The sequence below is a fragment of the Hyla sarda genome, chromosome 6, assembly GCF_029499605.1.
Source record: "Hyla sarda isolate aHylSar1 chromosome 6, aHylSar1.hap1, whole genome shotgun sequence".
Classification (NCBI taxonomy): domain Eukaryota; kingdom Metazoa; phylum Chordata; class Amphibia; order Anura; family Hylidae; genus Hyla; species Hyla sarda.
Window position 1 is genome coordinate 83,797,138 of NC_079194.1, and position 18,659 is coordinate 83,815,796.

The following is an 18,659-nucleotide window of genomic DNA, read 5'->3' on the forward strand; positions in this document are numbered from 1 at the left end:
TCCATTTGCATAAGCAAAACCTGAATCTCAAGAGGAAGACATGAAAACGTGCATTCGGGGCCGCAGCACGCCGCAGGTTTTTCATGCAATATGGGTGAGGAGTGGGGACTGTAGGGCCAAAAGTTCTTTCACTTACAGCACCAAATCTGTCCTTAGGTTATGTGTGGTATTACAACTTTGCTCCATTCACTTCAATAGAAATGAGCTACAATACCACACACAACATGAGAAAAGAGGTGGTGCTATTTGAAGAAATCAGCTTTGTTTTTCTAATCCTGGAGTACCCCTTTAACATTGGACTGTTTAAGAGTTTAATACAAGTGACTCCATCGGTACATTTAAGCATTTCAAAATGACAATTAAAAATAGGCACGTAAATGCCTGAGGAGGGTGCCATTCTGCTTATCGTATATAACTATGCAAAGAAAATTTAAATAAAAAAAAAATCATTAAAAAAAAAACACAAAAAGCTTCCTTCTCTGCTTCCATAGCCAGTCATCAGTGCCAGACCCAGCACCATAGAATCCCATTATACTGGGTCCCGCACCTACATGCATTTATATTAACATTATAAATTAAGAAAAGTTTATTTTTACTTTGCTCAAATGCAGGAAATCTTCAGATCATTTGGTGATTTTAAGTCATCAGGATACAAGGATGATGTAAAGTCGGGCAGCCATAATCTGTTAAAGCATTGCATCACATTCATCACTTGCCAACATGGCACTTGTGGTCATGATGTGTTCAGGGCATTAATGCTCAAAGCAGTCACTTCGCTTTTGAAATATTATCAATTTCTAAACATTAATACAAAGTTTGATGATCTTTCAAAAAGCAGCTGATGTGCTGATCATCCAAACAAGGATCTGCTCCATAATAAAAGCTCCTGTGCTGACAGGCAGATGTACAAAAAGCCTCCAGAAACATCAGTAGTATCGATCCGCTTTTTCAAGCTGGCAAGAAATAAAAGTCCTTTCCCTAGGATAAGGAACACTATATTATACCAATATTTTAATTTGTCCAACGATTGGTCCCTACAGATGTGCAACTATACTGTGGTTCAGAACATTCTGTACAAGGAAAATGGGAAATAACTTGGTGCTGCGTGTGGCCAAAAATGGTTAATTTGTTATATTAGTAGAGACCACACATTGAAATTCCCACGACTTCCAGATGGTCAACAGCTGGCAAAGTTCTCTGCAAACTGGCCAGATTGGCTCGGGTCACCTGCATATTGATCTGCAAGTCACTGTATATCCCATCAATCAGGTTAATACACATCCTGGAGTTTATCCAAATAAAGGGCTCACTATTCAAACGTTCACTATAAAAAGGATTGGCCTGCAATTGTACTATAATTTCGACTTTTATCTAAGTAACAAAGCAAACATACAATGCATTCAGAACATTTTCATACCCTTTCAGTATTCCCAACATTTTGTTATGTTGCATGCCATTTGCACATCTGAGGAAGGGGCGCTGCATGCCCTGAAACTCATTATGTTATATGGCTTTATAAGTTTTATTTATTTTAATAATTGTAAGTTGGTGTGAGTATTTCAGCAGCACAATTTTTTTTTTATTACTGAAGGGTTTTTGAACCTCAAAACCGGGATCCTTTTCCTTCATATTCCCTTTATTACCAAACTATGGCTTTATACAACTGAAAGATTCATATAACCATATAATGGCTATTTAGTTTAACCAATAGGTCATTTTCTGATTCCATACTTTTTGCTAATTTTTATGTTAACCAAATGTAAGAATTTCTGGTGATTTTTTGGTTATTTTTCCCCCCAGCCATCCTTCGGGTCTATTCACACATACAGTATCCTGCACAGTATTTCATGTTCAGGATTTGAAGCTGTGCGCCGTCAATTAGTTTACACTGAAATATGCAGAAAAAAATCACACGCATCAAATCTGCGCAGGATACTGTACGTGTGAATGCACCATTAAGGATGTAGAGATTTTGTTTTTGCACTTTTGTTTTTTCCCTCCTCACCTCCTAATGCCCATATGAGGGATTTAATAATAATAAAAAATTAAAAAAAACACAACACCACTCTTGGGGGATTAACTTTTACAGAAAAGTTCACTGCATATAGACACTGTAATGTTATCGTAAGGACCTGCAGAATAGAGAACAGCAGAACCCAATTTATACAGGTTTGGTTTGATTTTGCTACTTTTAAAAATTATAGCTTTTTGTACAAAAATTAGTATGCCTAAAATTGTCCTCTAAGGACCTCTAGAATGCTTAAAGGAGTAGTCCAGTGGTGATTCAGTGGTTTACAACTTATCCCCTATCTTAAGGATAGGGGATAAGTTGCAGATCGCGGGGGGTCCGACCCCTAGGGCCCCCCGCGATCTCCTGTACGGAGCCCCGACAGCCCGCGGGAAGGGGGCGTGTCGACCTCCGCACGAGGCGGCGGCCGACACGCCCCCTCAATACAACTCTATGGCAGAGCCGAAGCGCTGCCTTCGGCAATCTCCGGCTCTGCCATTGAGATGTATTGAGGGGGCGTGTCGGCCGCCGCCTCGTGCGGGGGTCAACACCCGCTATCTCGGCGGAGAGCCGGGGCCCCGTACAGAGAGATCTCAGGGGGCCCCAGAGGTCGGACCCCCCGCGACCTCAAACTTATCCCCTATCCTTAGGATAGGGGATAAGTTTTTCACCACTGGACTACCCCTTTAATTTCCCTTGGACCAGAATACATAGTTATACCCTTCTCTCTGTGGTATGGAGTATTTTGGTAAACTAAAATGGTATACAGTACAATAATCTGAGAAATTACTTTATTTAAAAATCTTAATCCTTCCAATACTTAGCTGCTATATGCTCCACATTTCCTTTTGAATTTCCTTTCTGTCTGACCACAGTGCTCTCTGCTGACATTTCGGTCCATGTCAGGAACTGTCCAGAGCAGGAGCAAATCCCCATAGCAAACCTCTCCTGCTCTGGACAGTTCCTGACATGCACAGAGGCGTTAGCAGAGAGCACTGTGGTCAGACTGGAAAGGAAATTCAAATTGAAAAGAACTTCCTTAGGAGCATACAGCAGCTGATAGGAGTAAGGACTGGAAGGAGTAAGATTTTTAAATAGAAGTCATTTGTAAATCTGTATAACTTTCTGGCATCAGTCCAAAAAATAAAAAATAAATGTAAAAAGCTTTCCAGAGGGGTACCCCTTTATGTATACAAGTAGTTTATAGTACAGCTGACCAAAAACTAGTACTATGATAGAGAAATTATCTGCAACAGGCTTTCAGGGCATGCTGGGAGTTCTAGATCTACATTAACTATAAAGCTACAGGTCGCATATCATTGCTCCCCCATTTCATTTGCGTTGTCTCACAGCTCAGACAATGCAAATGAAAGTTATTAAAATTGGGGGAGCAATGATATGCGACCTGTAGCTTTATAGCTAAGGCAGTTATCCGTGTGCTCAGCAGTGACAGTGGCAGCTCAGTGGCACATTCCCTGGCACCTAGTACAGAGCAGTCCTGGACCATTATATGTGCCAACTCACCAATAAAGTTCCGGCTGCTCAGTGTGCGGACAGAAGAACCACTGCGCAGGTGCAGCATGCCACCCTATGGACACAATGACAGAAGCCAGCCGGCGAGTGTGACCAGAACGAAAGCACAGACAACTGACACTGCCTGGAGGCCACCGAGCCTGGCTGTGGACCCCTCAGTGGTCTTGGCTGGGGCGCCTCCTGCAGTGCTTCTGGTGGACTTGTACACCAGCCAGGCCCCCCCCCCCCTGACTGTAAGCCATATCCATCCCTATTTTTGATGCATATTTTCCTTTTGGCAAAAATCTGATTTATGGGTCATAATTTTCGGTTGTTGACATTTCGGTGCATTCCTAAACATAATAAATGTGGACAATCCCGATACAAGCCGATTGTTATGTTTTGTAGGGAAGATTGTGAGAGTGATGTCAGAGAGGGAGTAGAGATGTGCCAAACAGATGTTCAAGATTATAGAACTGGGGCATTTCTTAAAGCTTCCGATAGTATCCAGCATACGTTATACACTACCGCCAGATAAATCTTCCGGAGGTAACATTTTTACCAGACTATTTAAAAGATCTAGGGAGATTCTGCTGCATTTTTTCATGTCTTTAAAATATAGACATGATACCTACAAATTAATTAAAGAGATTTTTTACATCATAATTTTGAATGCCTATCACTAGTACATAGAAACATAGAATGTGTCGGCAGATAAGAACCATTTGGCCCATCTAGTCTGCCCAATAATCTGAATACTATGAATAGTCCCTGGCCCTATCTTATATGAAGGATAGCCTTATGCTTCTCCCATGCATGTTTAAACTCCTTCACTGTATTTGCAGCGACCACTTCTGCAGGAAGGCTATTCCATGCATCCACTACTCTCAGTAATGTAATACTTCCTGATATTACTGCATAAACCTTTGCCCCTCTAATTTAATTTAATATACAGTGACGCCCCGACATACGATCATTTCAACATATGATGGCCTCTCAAATGGCATCGTATGTTGAAGGCAGCATCAGCATACGATGCTTTTGTATGTCGGGGCAATCGCATAAACGGCTATCCGGCAGCGCAGACTGCTCCAGCTGCCACCGGATAGCCGTTTACGGTGCCCCGCGTGGTCCGCTGATGATCACTTACCTGTCCTCGGGGCTCCGGCGAATCATCTTCGGGATTCCCTGCATCATCGGCACTCTCCATAGTAGTCATGACGTCGCTGCGCACACCGTCCCGTCATCCAATAGGTGCGGCGTGCTTAGCGACGTGATGGCGGCGACGGAGAGCGAGGATGCTGGGGAAGCAGAGTCCTTTCCAGAGCATCGGGGACACAGCGACAGCGATGGAGGGAGACATCCAGGGCAGTGGTGACGGTCAGGAGCGGCAGGGACACACGAGTATAACCTCCATAACAGTTGTCTTAAACCTGCAGACCTCCAGATGTTGCAAAACTACAACTCCCAGCATGCCCGGACAGCCGTTGGCTGTCCGGGCATGCTGGGTGTTGTAGTTTTGCAACATCTGGAGTTCTGCAGGTTGTAGACCACTGTCCTATACTTTACATTGCACGGATCCCTCAACATACGATGGTTTCAACAAACGATGGTCCATTTGGAATGGATTATCATCGTATGTTGAGGGACCACTGTATACACACACACACACACACACGTTTTATGATTATTGGAGGTCTGACTTCTGGGACCCCCCAGAACCTTAGAAAAAAGGAGCCTTAGCACTGGTTTAGCTCTGTGACCTCGTCAATTTCCTTCTCTGCTATGCAGGCAAGTGACCCAGCACATTCACATGAATGGAGTGGCGTTGCAGGTCTCCAGCACAGCAGGTGTCATGGGTGCCGCTAGGGAAACCCTAAAGCGATGGCAGTGCGGAAATAGTTTATTTTCACAGAACACTGAAGCATACACAATAAGCTGATATTTTCTGTAGATCACTAGAGTTTTTTCTTCTGCTAACTGGGACAGGATGAGCTCATTTGCAATAGATGGTAGGCGAATTAATGACCTCTCTCCTTCACTGCTGGAAGCATAGATAAGACAGAAGGGCAAAATTATACACACAAAACGTTCAGTATGTGGCTTCTCTGTGCCTCCCTGGTCTCGGGGAGAGGGGGCTGCACTCCATCACTTCTTAGGGACTTTATTGTACTCACATTTCTCTGTCAAATGACTATTCATTGCAGGTGCCAAAAAATGTACTTACCTGCTCCTCTATGGAGAAACTTCACAAATGTACAATGACAACTATAAACTCCTGTCAATGTAAGGATACAGGTAAGTGTAGTCCTCTAAAATACAGTCAGATTATCTCAATTTAAAGATAATTTGACACCCTGTTCACCCGCATTAAACAGAATATACTGGGTCATAGTGCGGGTTGTCCTGGAAATATTAAGTTGTCACATTGCCTTCATATTGTGCCATATGGCGTAGATTCATGTGTTGTCAACTGGTCACCATAGCTGCAGATGTGGTGGTTATTGATGGCACATGGAGGTTTGCCATATCTTCTGTAGGCTGAATCATTACCTTGTAACCTAATGCTGACTATGTATGGGCGTGGCTTTGTACTGTATGTGGGAGTGGCTTTGTACTGTATGTGGGAGTGGCTTTGTAAACCCTCCCTTTTGTTCGGTATAAACAAACATAACCCACACTAGCAAGGGGGATTCTTCCTGAAGCTGGTGGGAGAACAGTGTTGTTGGATCACAATGGCCCTCATTTACTATTCTAAACCCGACTTCTTTTGTCGGGTTTTTTTGTCGCATCTTTGTCTGCGCCATGTCGCAGACATGGTGCGCCAGTCTGCAACACGATGCAACATTTTTTCCCCGACGGACCCGATGCGGATTCTCCCAAACCCGAAAAAGGGGCGTAACCCGACATTTCTGAGCTTTCCCACGTATTTATAAAGGTTTCCAACCCGAATTTCTTGAATTGTTGTGAATTTTTTCCCGACAGCTCAGAGGAGTTGGAAACCAAAACCCACAAAACGCACGTGCGACAAACAAGATGCGACATAATACCAGGGGAAAAAAGCAAATCGGGTACAAAAGCAAGATAGACTTACAACCCGATTTTCTAAGTAAATGAGGGTCAATATGTTGTTTGTGCTTCTTCAACTATGGCGAATTTGCTATCCCGGCAGACAGCACAGCCTGAATTACTACAAGTCTGGATTCCTACAACAGGGTGAACAGCTTTACAAGGAGGGGGGGGGGGGGCAGTTATTAAATCTGTTTAGTATATGCAGAGATCTGACACCAATCTTCCTGCTGTATTGCACTCCAGAGCACAATGGAGGTAGGGAGGTGGCTCACCCAGCTCCCCTGTCTCCTCAATATTCTTTCCCAGGCAAAGAATATTATGCTAATGAAGGCCTCAGGTGAGTGGACAAACATCTCCTGTATGTGATAAGGTAAAACCACCAGGTAGGATACATTCATTGCTCTGCACTAACTAGGTCATACTGAAGAAGGAAGGTCTGAGGAAGAATTTCTGGTCTGTGACCTAAAGGAAACCTGTCAGTTTTATGCTGCTTAATCCATCAACAGCATGAAACCGAGACAGAGAGAAGGATCACAATATTCTACGATTTACTAATGCTATGGAATAAAAAAAAAAAGTAAAATTATTTTTAAAATCCCCTGGGAACAACATATGTAGCCAGAAGAGAACAGCTTCCCATCCTGCTGGCCTTAAGTGGTGCATTTTCCCCCTATGTTAGTATTGGGAATCACTCAAAGCTCTCAGGGTGGTGAGCAAGGACTACCCAATGATTAGTTACTTCATTATCAGCACCTTTTAAAAAGGGAATTTGTCAGCTCTATATCCTGGTCAGAGCTGAAATGTTTAGGCAGTTCCTGAGCTGCAGCATACATGCCTCCTCCCCTCTACCTAATTTTGTTGACTGACGTACAGGGCTCAGTGCTAGAATATCTGAGCATGATATAGACCTGACAGATTCTCTTTAAAAATAAGATTTCTCAAAAATTCCAAAGATCATAGTATGTCATGATCCAGTTCCCTGTCTGTTAATAATGCTTGTGGTTCAGGCAGCATGAAACCAAAAAGACAGGTTCCTTTTAAAAGGAAATCTGTCATCAGTTTCACTTGCACTAACCTGTCGGTACAGACAGGTAGTGCTGGTGACACTGATGACAATGATACTTACCTGGTCCCATTTCGTGCTCTGGTTTTCCCACAATCTTTTGCTGCCATTTACATTCCAGGGTAGGGTTTGAGCATGAGCAGAACCAGCAGGAACCAGTAGAGAAACAGCAGTGGTGACATCACAAAGCTCCGCCCATGCTCCAAGTAGACAGGAATTATTCACACACACACACACACACACAAGATCAAACTGCATGTGTCAAAATTTGGTGAAGTTCAGAGGGGAAAAAAAAGGGGGGCACTTTTTAATGTGTTTTAGACACTTTCGCCAAACTTTTGCTCAAAGATGGGGCATAGCCTACTGGCAAATGGGTATAAGCTAAATGTGCTGCTTTGTGCCAACATTTTGGCGCACAATTTCAGAATAAATAAGCCAACTAAAAGGCATTCCAGATTTTCAAACAGCACTTTACATTGTGGAAAAAGTCCATGTTTACTCTGAGAATTAGGCAGTTTTTATTAATCAGCGTAATTATTTTTTTCCTAAAGACAGAAATCTAATTATATTAATGAAAGAAGAATTACATACGAGACATTACTTTGAACATCATTTAACCACTTAAGGACCTAGGGCGTATGGATACGCCTTGACGTCCTGGTACTTTTGTGACCCGGAATAGAAGGGGGGATCGCGGTTGTGTAAGACACCCACGATCCCCCTGTAGGCATAGGAGTGAGGTGGCAGGGTTGCCACCCCTCCTATCCCTGCTATTGGTCTGCTATTGATCGTCAGAGGCGACGACCAATAGCAGACCGGGGGCGGGGGGGTTAACTTTCGTTTTCCCCGAAGGGGACCGGGCGCCGACGTCCACTTACCCGTCCGGAGGCTGCGGCGACATTGATCGGCGGGCGGCGTCAAGATGCGTCTGAAGAGGACGGCTGCCGGGATCCTATGGAAGCCGGTAAGTAGATCTGGAGGGCTACAGTCTGAGACCGTGGTCTCTAACTGTAGTCCTCCAGATGTTGCAAAACTACAACTCCCAGCATGCCCAGACAGCTGTTTGGGCATGCTGGAATATGTAGTTTTGCAACAGCTGGAGGGCTGCAGTTTGAGACCACTATACAGTGGTCTCTAAACTATATCCCTCCAGATGTTGCAAAACTACAACTCCTAGCATGCCCACATAGCTGTTTGTTGACTGGACATGCTGGGAGTTGTAGTTTTGCAACATCTGGAGGTCCACAGTTTGGAGATCACTGTGCAGTGGTCTAAAAACTGTAGCTCTCCAGATGTTGCAAAACTGCAATTCCCAGCATGCACAGAAAGCAAAAAGCTGTCTCGGCATGCTGGGAGTTGTAGTTGGGTACCTCCAGCTATTGCATAACTACATCTCCCAGCATGCCCTTCGGTGATTAGTACATGCTGGGAGTTGTAGTTTTGCAACAGCTGGAGGCACACTGGTTGGAAAATATTGAGTTAGGTAACAGAACCTAACTGAAGGTTTTCCAACCAGTGTGCCTCCAGCTGTTGCAAAACTACAACTCCCAGCATGCACGGTCTGTCAGTACATGCTGGGAGTTGTAGTTTTGAAACAGCTGGAGGTTTGCCCCCCCATGTGAACGTACAGGGTACATTCACATAGGCGGGTTTACAGTAAATTTACTGCTTCAAGTTTGGGCTGCGGCAAATTTTTTGCCGCAGTGCAAACTTCTAGCGGGAAATTCACCGTAACCCGCCAGTGTGAATGTACCCTAAAAACACTACACTAACACCTAATAAAGGGTAAAACACTACATATACACCTCTTACACTGTCCCCCCCCCCCCCCCTCAATAAACAATTTAAAACGTCTTGTACGGCAGGGTTTCCAAAACGGAGCCTCCAGCTGTTGCAAAACAACAACTCCCAGCATTTCTGGACAGCCACTGACTGTCCAGGCATGCTGGGAGTTTAGCAACAGCTGGAGGCACCCTGTTTGGGAATCACTGGCGTAGAATACCCCTATGTCCACCCCTATGCAATCCCTAATTTAGTCCTAAAATGCGCATGGTGCTCTCTTACTTCGGAGCCCTGTCGTATTTCAAGGAAACAGTTTAGGGCCACATATGGGGTATCTCCGTACTCGGGAGAAATTACACTACAAATTTTGGGGGGCTTTTTTTCCTTTTACCGCTTGTGAAAAGGAAAAGTTGGGGGCTACACCAGCCTGTTAGTGTAAAAAAATAAAAAAATTTACACTAACAGGCTGGTGTTGCCCAATACTTTTTATTTCCACAAGCGGTAAAAGGAAAAAAAGACCCCCAAAATTTGTAACGCAATTTCTCCTGAGTACAGAAATACCCCAGATGTGGGCGTAAAATGCTCTGCGGGCACACAACAAGGCTCAGGAGTGAGAGCGCACTATGTACATTTGAGGCCTAAATTGGTGATTTGCACAGGGGTGGCTGATTTTACAGCGGTTCTGACAAACGCAAAAAAAAATTTATACCCACATGTGACCCCATTTTGGAAACTACACCCCTCACCGAACGTGACAAGGGGTATAGTGAGCCTGAACACCCCACAGGTGTTTGACGAATTTTCATTAAAGTTGGATGGGAAAATGAAAAAAATTATATTTTTTCACTAAAATGCTGGTGTTACCCTAAATTTTTCATTTTCACATCGGGAAATAGGAAAAAAGCCCCCCCAAATTTGTAAACCCATCTCTTCTGAGTAAGAACATACCCCATATGTGAATTTAAAGTGCTCTGCGGGCGAACTACAATGCTCAGAAGAGAAGGAGCGCCATTGGGATTTTGTAGAGAAAATTTATCCGGAATTGAAGGCCACATGTGTTTACAAAGCCCCCATAGTGCCAGAACAATGGACCCCCGACACATGTGACCCCATTTTGGAAACTACACCCCTCACGTAATGTAATAAGGGGTACATTGAGAATTTACGCCCCACAGGTGTCTGACAGATTTTTGGAACAGTGGTCCGTAAAAATGAAAAATAAAATTTTTCATTTGCACAGCCCACTGTTCCAAAGATCTGTGGGGTGTAAATACTCACTGCACCCCTTATTAAATTCTGTGAGGGGTGTAGTTTCCAAAATGGAGTCACATGTGGGGGGTTCCACTGTTCTGGCACCACGGGGGGGCTTTGTAAACGCACATGGCCCCTGACTACCATTCCAAACTAATTCTCTTTCCAAAAGCTCAATGGCGCTCTTCCTCTTCTGAGCATTGTAGTTCGCCAGCAGAGCATTTTACGTTCTAACATGGGGTATTTCCATACTCAGAAGAAATGGGGTTACACATTTTGGGGGTCATTTTCTCCTATTACCCCTTGTAAAAATGTAAAATTTAGGGGGAAAACTGCATTTTAGTAAAAAAAAAAAAAAATTTCATTTACACATCCAACTTTAACGAAAAGTCGTCAAACACCTGTGGGTGTTAAGGCTCAGCGGACCCCTTGTTACGTTCCTTGAGGGGTGTAGTTTCCAATATAGTATGCCATGTGGGTATTTTTTGCAGCTCTGGCACCACAGAGGCTTCCTAAATGCGACATGCCCCCAAAAAACCATTTCAGCAAAAGTTGCTTTCAAAAAGCCAAATGTGACTCCTCCTCTTCTGAGCATTGTAGTTTGCCCGCAAAGCATTTTACGTCCTAACATGTGGTATTTCCATACTCAGAAGAGATGGGGTTACAAATTTGGGGGGGGGGGGGCATTTTCTCCCATTACCCTTTGTAAAAATGGTAAATTTGGGGGAAAAACTGCACTTTAGTGAAAAAATTTTTTTTTTCATTTACACATCCGACTTTAACGAAAAGTCGTCAAACACCTGTGGGGTGTTAAGGCTCACTGGACCCCTTGTTACGTGCCTTGAGGGGTCTAGTTTCCAAAATGGTATGCCATGTTGGGGTTTTCTGCTGTTCTGGCACCATAGGGGCTTCCTAAATGTGACATGCCCCCCAAAAACCATTTCAGCAAAATTCCATCTCCAAAATCCTATTGTCGCTCCTTCCCTTCTGAGCCCTCTAGTGCACCCGCCGAACACTTGACATACACATATGAGGTATTTCCTTACTCGAGAGAAATTGGGTTACAAATTTTGGGGGGATTTTTCATCTATTACCCCTTGTAAAAATTCAAAAACTGGGTCTACAAGAACATGCGAGTGTAAAAAATGAAGATTTTGAATTTTCTCCTTCACTTTGCTGCTATTCCTGTGAAACACCTAAAGGGTTAACACACTTACTGAATGTCATTTTGAATACTTTGAGGGGTGCAGTTTTTATAATGGGGTCATTTGTGGGGTATTTCTAATATGAAGGCCCTTCAAATCCACTTAAAAACTGAACTGGTCCCTGAAAAATTCAGATTTTGAAAATTTTGTGAAAAATTGGAAAATTGCTGCTGAACTTTGAAGCCCTCTGATGTCTTTCAAAAGTAAAAACACGTCAATTTTATGATGCAAACATAAAGTAGACATATTGTATATGTGAATCAATGTATAATTTATTTGGGATATCCATTTTCCTTACAAGCAGTGAGCTTCAAAGTTAAAAAAATGCAAAATTTGTAATTTTTTCATCAAATTTTGGAATTTTTCACCAAGAAATGATGCAAGTATCGACAAAATTTTACCACTAACATAAAGTAGAACATGTGACGAAAAAACAATCTCTGAATCAGAATGAAAGGTAAAAGCATCCCAGAGTTATTAATGCTTGAAGTGACAGTGGTCAGATGTTCAAAAAAATGGCCGGGTCCTTAAGGTATATTTGGGCTGGGTCCTTAAGGGGTTAAGGGATTTGGAGCTCTGTAACTGGAAAACAAATCTCCAACTGCTCTAAAAGATAGGAGTGATCAACACTGAACTCCGGACCTAAAACCTACCTTTTTTTTGGCTGGCTGTATTAAGCAGTTTGCATAAAATTTCAATTGACATTCCGGGGCAGTGTTTGTGTAAAATCGTATGAGATATGAAATCTTAGGATATGTATTTTATTATACAATTGTAACTCATGCAGGGTATTGTCTTCTGTGAAACAAGATGGCTGACACTTGACATTTAGAAGAGTTAAACCTAAACCAGCTGACTTCTATAGACAGACATTGCTAAGATAGAGGTATGCATAACACACTATTCCAGAATAGTCAGCAGTCATGGTTGAAACTACAGAAGTACTATATATGTAAAGGATAGTAGTATCCAATCAGATTACAAGTTAAGCATTACATAATGTATACACCCATAAGTTAAAGATACATTCAAGCCAACCCACTAGGAGGAGATATATACTATATAGGTATATTTATGGATAGAAGACACAGGATAAACACGCCCACATATGTAAAGGACACACCCATAGGTATGGTATATAAGAGCTGCACTACAAGAAAGTAGGGTAGGTCATCATTAATGAAGGAAGCAAGACTGATGAAGGAAGCCAAGCCAAGTTAACCAATGAGGAAGGAAGTCAAGCCAAGTTAACCCATGAGGAAGGAAGGAAGGCAGGGCCAAGCCAGTCTGATGGAGGAAGCCATCTTAGAAGGACTCCAAGAGGGATCCAGCTCACATAAACCTGTTGGCGAGACGGTTCTAAAGACACTTCCTACTGTAATTATTGTAACACTTATGCAAGGACTTATTTACATGAGATTTACTAGTTTATTCTGTCTGCTATGATTTCTATAAGCTTATAATAAATGTAGATTTGTTTTACTTAACTCAAGTAACGCATTTATTCCTCCAATGGTGACCGTGTCATAAATTATGACGGGTATAAGTATTTAACAGTTTAAGCATGAGCAGAACTTTGTGACCTCACATGCTGCGCAAATGGCATGGCACCAAGAGCTTCGTTGTTTAGGTAACTCTGGAAGCATGCGAGATGCACGTCTGGCATTTAAGGAGGTTGACGTGAAGTTCACTTTGTTTGATGTATTTGCATACTTTAGGATCCTTTTATTTTAAAACATTTATTTTTTTTATCTTTTTTGCCTTATGTTTTGGTTGGGTTTATACCCTTCATGATACAGCCCATTTTGGCCTTATAGGGGTGCTCCAGTGGAAAATCAACTCATGCCAGAAAGTTTAAGAAAGTTTAAGATTTGTTAATTACTTCTATTAAAAAAATCTTAACCCTTCCAGTACTTATCAGCTGCTTAAACTACAGAGGAAGTTCTTTTCTTTAAAAAAAAAAAAATTTTGTCTGACCACGGTGCTCTCTGCAGACACCTCTGACCATGTCAGGAACAGGAGAGGTTTTCTATGGGGATTTGGTCCTACTCTGGACAGTTCCCGACATGGACAAAGGTGTCAGCAGAGAGCACTGTGGTCAGACAGAAAAATTCTAAAAGAAAAGACCTACCTCTGTAGTATACAGCATCTGATAGATAAGATCTTTTAATTAGATGTAATTTACAAATCTGTTTAACGTATTGGCACCGGTGCCGGCCCGGAGATTGCAGGAGTCCCCTATCCTTTGGCAGAGTACCCCTTTAAAGATGGAGAACGATGTGATTGCGGTTCTTCATCCTTGACTGTAAGTGCATTGCTTCTGCTAGCAGCTGTCACAGTCTATGAAGCAAGTGCTGCTTCTTCTCTAGCTTCATAGTCAGACCACAGTTCAGGACGTAGATGTACATCAAATGTCCTTATAGAGTACCTCTCATTAACTGGATACATTTTATAATCCTCCCAGTTCACTGCCCCAATCATGATTAACCACCCCCTGCCTTTATTTTTAATTTTAGTTTTCTACCTTGATATAGTTTTGTATTTTCTGCCCAGCCTCAGGTTTACAGACTGGGAAGGGGCGTTCCCCAGCAGGCGTGAAATCATCTGAAGCCATACGGGGGAGAACTTCCTCCCTAACTCTGCAACCAACAGCAAACAGCAGTTAAGTGTGAGAGGAGCTATGATTGGGCTAAGGCTGAACCCCTCCCCCTTCCTCAGCACTCCAGACTGCATTTCCTGTGTTTGGTCTTCTGCCAGGCTAGCAGGAGTCCAAAGTCCGCGCAAAAGATGGGGGGGGGGGGGGGGAGGAGAATGTGCTCTAGACAAGTAGGGAGACACCTAGTGCCAGCTTTTTTCTTTTTTACACAAAGTATATTAGAAAGATTTATTTTTACCATAAGGAGTGCAATAGTAAAAATAAGTTTTAATGAGAGTGCCCATTTAAGGGGGTTACCTTTATTTTTATTATATTAATTTACTTATTCACTTTGTGCATCCTGTTTTACTTATACACTTGTGAATATAGATCTTTTGTGTTCATCCATCGGTTCCTTCTGATGTTATACATTATTCCTTATTTTTAGTTGATTTTATAGGTGTATTCATTATTGATATTATTGTTCTATCATTTTTATATACTGTATGTCTTGCACACAATATTTATAGGTCTTTTTGGTAAAACTCCCAATAATGTCAATTGATTTATGGATATTGCATAACAGCAGGCTTTTTTTTGGGCGCTCAACCATATCTACTTTGTTTCCTACAATACTACCATATCTTGAGTTAAAATAAAAAGGTCCACTTTGTTATATTGTCCTTATGTCCATATTACTTTACACTGCTGTTCTGCTTGTTCAAATTGGCTGCTGTGTATAAGCAAAATTCTACAGTTAGTATTCACCAGTAGATACACTTAGGAAATGTGTGAAGAAAAAAAAAAATTCTTTGGCCATCATGTAATTGACTAACCAAAAGTAATAAAACAAAACACACGTAAAATTGTTAGAAGAATGAACTTCAACTAACTTGTAATCTCTGGAAATTTCCAGTAAGTTACAATGCAGAGATTTCTTACAATTTACAAGCAGTAAGGGTTTACAAAAAATTATTATTGTCACTTTTTTAAATTGAACTTTTCATTTTTATAAGACAAGTAAGATTTTTAAAGTTGCCAATAAAATCTCAATAAAACTTGTAGAACACCACTCAGCTGTCTCCAGCACTCACTCCCATAGGGAATTCATGCACAGGGTGAGCTGGGGCACCGTTCTGGAGACCCCTGATACCAGACCACAGGATAGGGGATCAATTTTAAAATGCTGGAGTACCAATTAATCCCTAGTCAATGTAGGACTCTAGTAATCACTATTGTGGGACATTTATCAATGTTTGCTTATGTATTTTTTTTTTTAGTAATTTTTTTCTTACAATCTTTTTGCTAATGTGCGACTTATTTATCAACTGCTTTCAGCCTGTTGATAAATCCGGTGAAAATTTTTACATTTTTTTTTTTTTTAAATCTTTTAAATCAACTGGTGCTAGAAAGTTAAACAGATTTGTAAATTACTTCTATTAAAAAATCTTAATCCTTCCTGTACTTATTAGCTGCTGAATACTACAGCGGAAATTATTTTCTTTTTTAAACACAGAACTGTCTGCTGACATCATGAGCACAGTGCTCTCTGCTGACATCTCTGTCCATTATAGGAACTGTCCAGAACAGCATATGTTTGCTATGGGGATTTCCTTTTACCCTGGACAGTTCCTAAAATGGACAGCAGAGGTCAGCAGAGAGCACTGTGCTCGTGATGTCAGCAGACAGCTCTGTTTCAAACGCAAAAGAATTTCCACTGTAGTATTCATCAGCTAATAAGTACAGGAAGGATTAAGATTTTTTAATAGAACTAATTTACAAATCTGTTTAACTTTCTGGCACCAGTTGATTTAAAAAAAAGTTTTTCACCGGAGTACCCCTTTAAGCAATTTTTTTTGCGTTGGTAGTGGCTTTTTCTGCTCCATGTCTGAGCTGGAGTAAAATGTATTAGGTTTTTTCATGCGATGCGACTTTTTTGCGACTTTCACACTTGATAAATCTCTGACCACTGCAAGTCAAAAATCACTTTTTGCTTTGGTAAGCAAGATTTTAATTTTTTGCTTAGGACACTGAACATGCAAAAAGTGGCAGAAAAAAAGAGCGCAGTCGAATGTGCGACTTTTTTGCGACAATTTAAAGCAAAAAAAACCTACTAAATGCTTTGATAAATGTCCCCCTATATGGTGATACAATTTAAAGAGGTATAAAGTACATTATCTATATATGCAAATAAGCATCAAGTGCCCTTAAGGTGGGACTGATCATATAAAGTGCCCAGCATTGCCATCCACTACAACACACAGATCAAATTCAGAAGGAGGAGGCAAGCAACAATAGAGGATGGAAATGCTGAGCAGCTTTGCTGATCAGCCCCACCCTGAAGGCACTGCATATATGAAGAGCAATGTACGTAAAAAGAAGAGAAAAAAAAAAGAAAGCATTCTGCAGACATGGTCCAAGATCAGCACCCGGGGACCTCATTTTATAAGTTATATATTTCATGTTGCATATGATTTGTTAGTTTTATACACAATGCACACACCCTAGTTGCAGGGTTCTAGAGGGAAGAAGACATTCTGCTACGACATCTATACCATAAACAATAAGCCAATTAGACAAGGAAATGAAGCAGAAGGGAAAAAGGAGCTAAAATTGAGTCCAGCATCAGCTAAAGAGTAATAAATACTTTTCCAAGGGTAAGTTGTCATTCCTCATAAAAGGCAAATCTAGAAGATGCATTTAAAATTGGAAATGGGTGCAAACCTTGAGCCAATCATAAAAAGGTCACATTGCCTGGGGTAGGCCACAAATCAATTTTATAACTGAGAGAAAGTCATCTAAATGCCAGCTTTGTAATGTGTACTTCCTGTAAAGAGTATACTATAAAACAAAACATAACCAAGCCATATAACATACCGCTATCTAACTGCAAACAAAACATGTCTTCAGCAAATATAAGATTAATAGCTATGGTAGTACTAATTCATTTGTAGGCTACAGAAATAAGTACAGGCAGTTGATGTAAAACTGACAGATTTTACCAGATTTTAAATACAAGCTCAGAGCTGCTGACATGGCCAGGTAGCTGAAAAGAGAGTTACAGCAAATTATACAGGTCTTTGAACTGATGGCTGTTTGTAAAGTTATAAAATCATGTTTTCCTTTAAAAGCTGCCAGAGAAGCCAGGCTGAGCTGAAGCATGCATGCCTTCTCCCTCCACCACCCCTACCCACACTGCATTATTAATGATACAGGCTTCAGTGCTGGAAGCCAAAAACCCTGTACATTTGTTTTAACTCCTTTGGAGCTACTATCTGCCCATGTCAGCAGCTCTGGGCATTATACAGAGCTGACAGATTCCTTTGAACCTTGTAGGATTAAAAAAAATTAATAAATAAAATAAAATGGCAACCATCTTCAAAAAATTGTGCCACTGCTGTACATGGGTTGTGTGTGGTATTGCAGTTTAGTTTCATTTATATGAATGGAGCTAAGCTACAGAAACAGTTTTTGGAACAGGGTTGCCATTTTTACATATTAAATGGGGATGTCCAGGATAAGGGTATGTTCACACTACAGAGTGTGAACGGAATCTCCGCTCGCTGAATTCAGCGAGCGGAGATTCAGACTGGCAGCCAGCAGTGGCGGAAGGACCGCGCGGCACTGCACCATCGATGGCTATGTAGTGCTCGCAGACTTCAGTGCAAAGAATGAACATGTTCTTTCTTTGCACGGAACAATTTTAGTGGCGGAATTGTCCGCCGCTGAAATTCCGCAGTGTGAACGGGTCTCGCGGAGACCCATTCACATTAATGTTAAGTTCACACCGCGGAATTCCGTAGTGTGAACATACCCTTAGAGAAATCAAGCAGATTTCCTCCAAAAAAAACACCACACATGTTCTTATGGTTTTGTGTAGTATTGTAGCTCAGTTCCATTGAAGTGAATAGAGACAAGTAACACCATACAGCAGTGTTTCCCAACCCAGTCCTCAAGGCACACCAACATTCCGGGTTTTTTCAGTTACTCCATTGGAATAGAACAGGGAAAAATTTAAATCCTGGACTGTTGGTGTGCCTTGAGGACTGGGTTGGGAAACCCTGCCATACACAACCTGAGGACAGGGTGGCAATGTTTTTGAAAAATACTTTTTTTTATATTCCAGGATGC

General features: G+C 41.6%; 1 protein-coding gene across 13 annotated transcripts in view; it reads right to left on the reverse strand.

Moving 5' to 3' along the window:
• The window catches only part of WNK2 (WNK lysine deficient protein kinase 2), a 266,333-nt gene that overhangs the window by 163,475 nt on the left and 84,199 nt on the right, over nucleotides 1–18,659 (reverse strand). The window lies entirely within an intron of this gene.